The sequence below is a fragment of the Zootoca vivipara genome, chromosome 16 (assembly GCF_965207765.1).
Source record: "Zootoca vivipara chromosome 16, rZooViv2.hap1.1, whole genome shotgun sequence".
Lineage (NCBI taxonomy): Eukaryota > Metazoa > Chordata > Lepidosauria > Squamata > Lacertidae > Zootoca > Zootoca vivipara.
The window spans coordinates 36,666,749-36,674,141 of record NC_142599.1 but is presented as its reverse complement, the minus strand read 5'-3'; the positions used below and the strand labels follow the sequence as shown (position 1 = coordinate 36,674,141).

The 7,393-nt window shown below is 42.8% G+C and overlaps 1 long non-coding RNA gene across 1 annotated transcript; it reads right to left on the bottom strand.

Annotated features, from left to right (window-relative positions):
• Positions 1 to 311: 311 nt before the first annotated feature.
• Positions 312 to 2,748, bottom strand: LOC148683188 (uncharacterized). Its single transcript, XR_015947484.1, has 2 exons — positions 2,610 to 2,748; positions 312 to 920 (listed from the first exon to the last, which is right to left on the bottom strand). It is a non-coding gene; the product is annotated as an uncharacterized LOC148683188 (long non-coding RNA).
• Between the last annotated feature and the right edge of the window lie 4,645 nt (positions 2,749 to 7,393).

The following is a 7,393-nucleotide window of genomic DNA, read 5'->3' as shown; positions in this document are numbered from 1 at the left end:
TGTGTCCTTTTATTTAAAATGCATCTCTGGGTTATTTTTGGGGCATAGGAATTTCGTTCATATTCCCCCCCCCCAAAAAAAAGAAATAGTCTGGCCACCACATGGTCTGAGGGACGGTGGACCGGCCCACGGCTGAAAATGTTGCTGACCCCTAGCCTAAATGGTGATTATTAGACTACATAACTAGGGGCTAAATTTCTGAAAGTGAAGTTTTTCCCTAATTTGTTCATCTGAGAAGTGGAAACCCTTTTGGATTTAAAATCTAATTGTGGAAAGAACAGCTTCAGGATCAAGGACACCAACACAGTGGATTGCTGCAGAAAAGTCTATTTTTTAATTGCATTCTACATATACAATAGAAGTAAGTAAAGAGGACATTCAGAAGTTGGGATCTGGGGATTTGTCCCCTCTACCAAGAAAGCAGTTGAAAACAGTGTGATAGACTCAAAATGAGATCCTCTCAAATTCACCCCCCCACCTCCCCTCAGAAGCATTCCAGCAGTTAATGCAATAGGACAACCTGTGGTAAGATAAATCAGCTAGTGAGAGAGAGTTGGACATTTTGCTCAGTGGTATGTTGGAAGTGATATTGGCAGCAATGTTGATTCCGCCAGGTGGATGCTCCTTTAGCAATTGCAGGTGATGTTGGGGCGGAGGGACGACGTGCACTCCCCTTAGCAATGTTTCTTGCTTGGGACACAACACTGCTGAATTTGAGCACAGCAGCCATGGCCCTTGGGAGCACAGCACGACTGCATGGATTGCATGGGTGAACAACAAGAACAGCAGCAGGAGGACTGCATGGACTGGACACCGCTGTATGGCACGCAGCAGTAGACTACTCTGGTTCTTCCATGCCCATGGCAGCCGCAAGAGTCAGAATGGCCACAGCAGCCCATCTTTGTGGAGTGGAAGCAAAGCTGGGGGGGAAAGAGGAAGAAGAATGGGGCATGTCAGCCAGCGTCAACAGCATCCACATGAAATTAGAACTGCACTGAGAATACAACTAGGGCTCTCCTGGATGAGACAGGATGTCAGAACTTAAATGGAGCCAGCTCTCCTGTCTTTCAAGCAGGGTCTTTTCCAGCCCCACCTGGAGATGTCGAGGATCAAACCGAAGACCTTCTGTGTGCATAGCAGATGCTATTCGTCTGAGCTATGGCCCTTGTCCTATGAATAAAGTAAGATGCCTACTGTATAGTTGTCTTGTTACTTATCTTCTTGACATCTGATCATAGCTGCCAAGTTATCCCTTTTTTACAGGGATTTTCCCTTATGCTGAATAGGCTTCCTCGTGAGAAAAGTGAAAACTTGGCAGCTATGCATCTGATGAGAGGGCATTACCACTACCAAGAAGGCTCTCTACCTTGTTCCTTGTATCTTCACTTATTGCAGTGAGGGAACTGCCAGAAGGCCCTTGGATCTGGACTTCAATGTCTGGGCTAGATGATGGGGTAGAGATGCTCCTTCAGGTATACAGGGCCAAGGCCATTTAGGGCTTTAAAGATCAGCAACAACACTTTGAATTGTGTTCAGAAACGTACTGGGAGCCAATATAGATCCTTCAGGACTGGTGTTATATGGTCCTGGTGGCTGCTCCCAGTCTAGCTTTCGCATTCTGGATTAGTTGTAGTTTCTGAGTCACCTTCAAAGGTAGCTAGCTCAGTACTGGTTGTGTCTCTCCAGGGTTTCAAGTTGGGAGTATCTCCCAGCTTTACCTGGAGATGCTGGGAATTGAAGCTTTGTAAATCAGGTACACTATCACTGAGAAAGGTCATTCTACTCCAGGAGGTTGCTTGCTATGTAGGGTAATTAGCTGCCTCTAAGGCAGGCATCCCCAATCCCCAAACTTTGACCTTCCAGATGTTTTGGACTACAGTTCCCATCTTCCCCAACCACTGGTCCTGTTAGCTAGGGATCATGGGAGTTGTAGGCCAAAACATCTGGAGGGCCGAAGTTTGGGGATGCCTGCTCTAAGGAAAATAAAAAAAAGCCTTCAGTAGCACCTTAAAGACCAACTAAGTTTATATTTTGGTATGAGCTTTCGTGTGCATGCACACTTCTTCAGATACCAAGAATGCACACGAAAGCTCATACCAAGCATGCACACGAAAGCTCATACCAAAATATAAACTTAGTTGGTCTTTAAGGTGCTACTGAAGGAATTTTTTTATTTTGCTTCGACTCAGACCAACACGGCTACCTACCTGTAACTGCTCTAAGGAGATAAAGGAAAAACCTTCTGGATAAGGCCATTGAGTCCACTGACTCCAGGGAGGCCTTTTCAAAATGGCCAATCCAATTCCCCAAAGGGCAACCCCAGAAGTCAATAAAATACAACTTAGATTTCATAGCTTTCTTGGGTGAGAAGGGGACCTTCAATCTCATCGATTCTGTCCCAAATCCCTCCTCAGTGCAGGATCTGCTCAACCAGGATGTGATGGCAGCATCCCTGATGATTTTAGTTCAGCCTCTGTTTAAATCTCTCCAGTAAAGGAGAAGATAATAATATCAGAAAATAGCCCTGCTGGATTAGGCCAAGGCCCCATCTGGTCCAGCATCCTGTTCTCACAGCAGCCAACTAAGTGCCTCTGAGAGAGTCCACTCACCTTGTTCACAGGTGGGAGATGGTGATTCTGATGAATCCAAGTGTATGAATAGAGATCCCTGGAACAAGGGGAGCTTTATATATGTTGCCCAGAACACTTATCTCCTAGGAGGTGTGAGGCTCCACCCAAGCATCGCAAACTCTTCATGAACCATGAGGGTAGCACACGTTACATTGCTGTTGCCACACCGTCTTCCGGTTTATGCTTCTCGTCTTAATTCATGTCTAATAAAAAATGATTGTAATCGCTGGCTTAATGACAACCTAATACACAGACCAGCCCCAGAAAAGAGTTTATTGGTGTGTGTGTGGAATTTAATGGCTGGAAATCATGGGTCTTGCCTGGGGCGTTATGGAAGCTGGTTCAATCCTTCCTAGTTGAATTCCAATAAGTGCCTCAAAGTTTCCATTGCTTGGTGCTTTAGGGTTTAGGTAACCTCAATTTCTAGATCTCTCTGACGCATTTGCCCAGGGTAGCAAATATCAAAATGGTATAACTGTACAATTAAAATCAAATGAATTAAAAAACATTTTTTTAAAAAAAATCTAAAATGTATGAAAACATTCAGAATATCTAAAACAAAACAAAACCCATTGTTTAACAGTCATCATCGCTGGCATCTTTCAGCCACTCAATGGTTATGTGTTGACTCCTGCATCTGAAAGTTCTAACCGAAATCTTGAGTTGAGGCACTTGTTTGGTCACCAGGAGAACAGAATTCTGGATCAAGGCTTCTTTGGTATTATCCAGCAGGATTCTCCTTATGCCATTCATGAATTTGAGGACCAGTGCAATTTTAACATACAGTAGAACCTCGGTTTTCGAACATAATCCATTCTGGAAGATCATACGACTTCCGAAATGTTCGAAAACTGAAGCCTGCATTTCTGGAAGCATTTACATCTGGAAAACTCAGTACAGAAGCCATTTGGCTTCCAAAAAGCATTCAAAAACCAAAGCAGTCACGTCCGGATTTTCGGCGTTTGAAAGAAGAAATGTTTGACTTCCGAGATGCTCGAAAACCAAGGTATCATTGTAGTTGGATATGTTGTTAATTTTGTTGAAGGAAGTGATGGGCTTAGAAACCTACTGTTAGTCCATTGCTTCCTTCGCCCAATAACATGAACTAGCAATGTAGTCTCTTTCTGTGCTAAGGCCATCTGTAACTTAGTCACTAAGTGGGGTCATCCAGAGGTTTTGTTTTTTGTTGTCAGCTGTATGCTGAACTCTGAGAATTATAGTTCTGCACTCTCAGCCACCTTAACAAACTGCAATTCCTAGTCTGATCCACTTTCATTTCCCTTGTCTTTCAAGTTGTCTTAGATGGTGTCAGGCATCTGCCAGCAACTCCCATGGCTGGTTGCCCAGGAATGTACAAAGACAATGAAATGTTTCTTACCATCTGCTTTTTATTCAGTATTTACAGAGAGAGGCTTTGGAACCCAGACTCTTGGATAATGGTGTTGTCCCAAGTGAATCTGCCCCCTCCCCCTGCTATCTCTCCCACTTCCTCATTTGTCATCTCTACAGGTGCTGAGAAGCGCCCTCTGCCTTTGAGCTATTTGCTCTTCTGCTTTCAAGGCTCACTAGGTTCGGGGGGGGGGGGGTCTGGAATGCTTTCTAAATACATTGTGTCTGTCAGCTGTCATCCTCCTTGTGCTCCCTTTTCCTTCTCCTCCTCTAACATTATTTCCCAACTTTCCCCCCATCTGCCTCTGAGCTGTGACCTCCTTCAAACCCCTCTTGTAATTCTGAACTGTCTTCCTCTTCTCTGGAAGGGTCAGGCTAGGGAAGGGGTTTCCACAATTCCACCTCTGCCCTGTCCCTGACATCCAGTAAGGTCCTTGGTTGCCGGATTTTCATTTTGTGCTTCTCTTAAAACCATTGTGTCTTTTGATGGTGTTATCATTATGGTTAATCAACAACAACAACTTATTATTTATACCCCACCCATCTGGCTGGGTTTCCCCAGCCACTCTGGGCGGCTTCCAACTGAATATTAAAAACAGTACAGCATCAAACATTAAAAACTTCCCTAAACAGGCCGCCTTCAGTTGTCTTCTAAATGTAAAATTGTTGCTTATTGCCTTGACATCTGCTGGGAGGGTGTTCTACACGGCGGGTGCCACTACCGAGAAGGCCCTCTGTTTGGTTCCCTGTAACCTCACTTCTCGCAATGAGGGAACCGCCAGAAGGCCCTTGGTGCTGGATCTCAGTGTCCGGGCTGAATGGTGGGGGTGGAGACGCTCCTTCAGGTATACAGGATCGGAGAGTGTCAAACTAGGAGACACTCCTTCAGGTATACTAGAACTGGAGAGTGTCAAACCTTCTTTCACACTAGCTGAGCACACACTAATCTCTCATCCAATCTCTCAGACTAATCTACCTCAGATGATTGTTAGGAGAAAGGTGGGAGCCATTGGTGGGATTATTGTAATAAAGTGCAGTTTCATAAGAGTATCTATTTAAAGACGATGAATAAATGAGCAAATCAAGTTAATTCGGATATGTAGAAGATATTAAAAATCAATTTAAGGAACCGTAGAAAGAGGGGGAATGAAGTCAATTTTTGAAATGTCAAAATGATTGTAAAATTTGTGAAATGTATAAACTTGAAAGGTATAAATATTATATTATTATTATTATTATTATTATTATTATTATTATTATTATTATTATTACAAAGAAGGACATTCCTATCACAATGTACTGTAATTAATCATGGCCTGTAGACATATTAGGCTGCCATCTCCTGAAGCTTAGTGGGTCAATTCCTGGGTGGTTGATTACCTGTATGACACAAATATGGTGTCTTTTGGTTTCATGATGAAAGGAAGATGAGATATGAACGGTCCTTTTTGTGTACCTTGAGGTCCTTAGAAGAATGGTGAATCATAAATTAAATAAGAAAAAATAGCGCTCCTCTATATTGGTCCAAACCAGCACTTAGGAGTGGCCCCAACCCCATGTGTTCTGTAGCAGATCCAGCCTGGATCCAGGACCTGAAAAAACTGTGGGGATTTTACAGAGTTGAATTATGGTTTTAAACTCCAATTAAATAGGCAGTTGAGATAGGGGGAGAGGATAAGCACTCAGGCTGCCTGCCAGCATTTCCTTCTCCTCCCTCCCTTGGCCTCATGACTCAACTGCTGTCCCTTTTGACAGCCCTCGATCATTGTAAGTAGGCCTGATCCAATCTGGGTGAATCAGGACCACCTCTACTTGCTCTGGCTGAATCCCTGGTTCATCCAAATTGGCCACAGACCTAATAAATATACATCAACCACATGTTTATTGATCATATCAATGGCACCCCAGACATGACCCCCAAAATCTTGTCAAAGAATCATCTTCTGGTGTTATGGCTCTCTGACTCAGCTTTCAGGGGAGAAAGAATTAGTTTTGCCCTGTAGATGATTAAAAACTATGCAGGGATAATAATAACAATGTCAATCTGACCCTATCCCCAAAGGCAGTTTACAGGCCTGTCGTTAAAAGAAGATTGCTAGGTTGCTGAGACCTCAGGGGATTTGTGGACTAGGTTCAAGATGAATTAAGATACCTGAGACCAACCTGCCTTGTATTTTCCTGGTACATTCCCCAACCATTCCACAGTAAAGAGAGCACAACTTAATCCACACCATTTGTGTGAGTCATAGAAGTGGGAGGACCATCTGAACCACCTAGTTCAACCTACTTTCTTAAGGAATGTCTATAAAACACAAGAAGATGCCTTTGGCTGAGTCAAAGCATTGACCGACCTTACCTGAGCATTGTCTACTCAAGTAGCATAGCACCTTCTCACGGTCTCAGACAGAGGGAGGACATTCATTTCCTTCTTTCTTTCTGGAAAGAAGCAGGTGTCCCAGCAAAGGAAGAATGGATATGAAAACTTATGGAATATGCAGAAATGGCGAAACTTACCAGAAGAATAAGAAATCAAGAGAACAAATTTTTCATATAAGAATGGAAAAAGTACTGGTATATATTTAAAGGTGATGAACAAATGAGCAATTTAAGTTAATTCATATATGTAGAAGATATTAAAAATCAATTTAAGGAACCGTAGAAAGAGGGGGATAGAAGTCAATTTTTGAAATGTCAAAATGATTGTAAAATTAGTGAAATGTATAAACTTGAAAGGTATTATTATTATTATTATTATTATTATTATTATTATTATTATTTAAAAGGAGGACATTCCTATTGCAATGTAATTAATCATGGCCTGTAGACATCTTGCTGAAGCTTAGTGGGTCAATTAGTGGGAGAAATGTAAAGTACTACACTTGGGCAAAAAAAATGAAAGGCACAAATACAGGATGGGTGACACAGTACATGTGAAAAGGATCTAGGAGTCTTGGTAGACCACAAACTTGACATGAGTCAACAGTGTGATGCAGCAGCTAAAAAAGCCAATGCAATTCTGGGCTGCATCAATAGGAGTATAGCATCTAGATCAAGGGAAGTAATAGTACCACTGTATTCTGTGCTTGTCAGACCTCACCTGGAATACTGTGTCCAGTTCTGGGCACCACAGTTCAAGAAGGATATTGACAAGCTGGAACGTGTCCAGAGGAGGGCAACCAAAATGGTCAAAGGCCTGGAAACGATGCCTTATGAGGAACAGCTTTGGGAGCTGGGTATGTTTAGCCTGCAGAAGAGAAGGTTAAGGGGTGATATGATAGCCATGTTCAAATATATAAAAGGATGTCATAGAGAAGAGGGTGAAAGGTTGTTTTCTGCTGTTCCAGAGAAGCAGACACAGAGCAATAGAGTCAAGC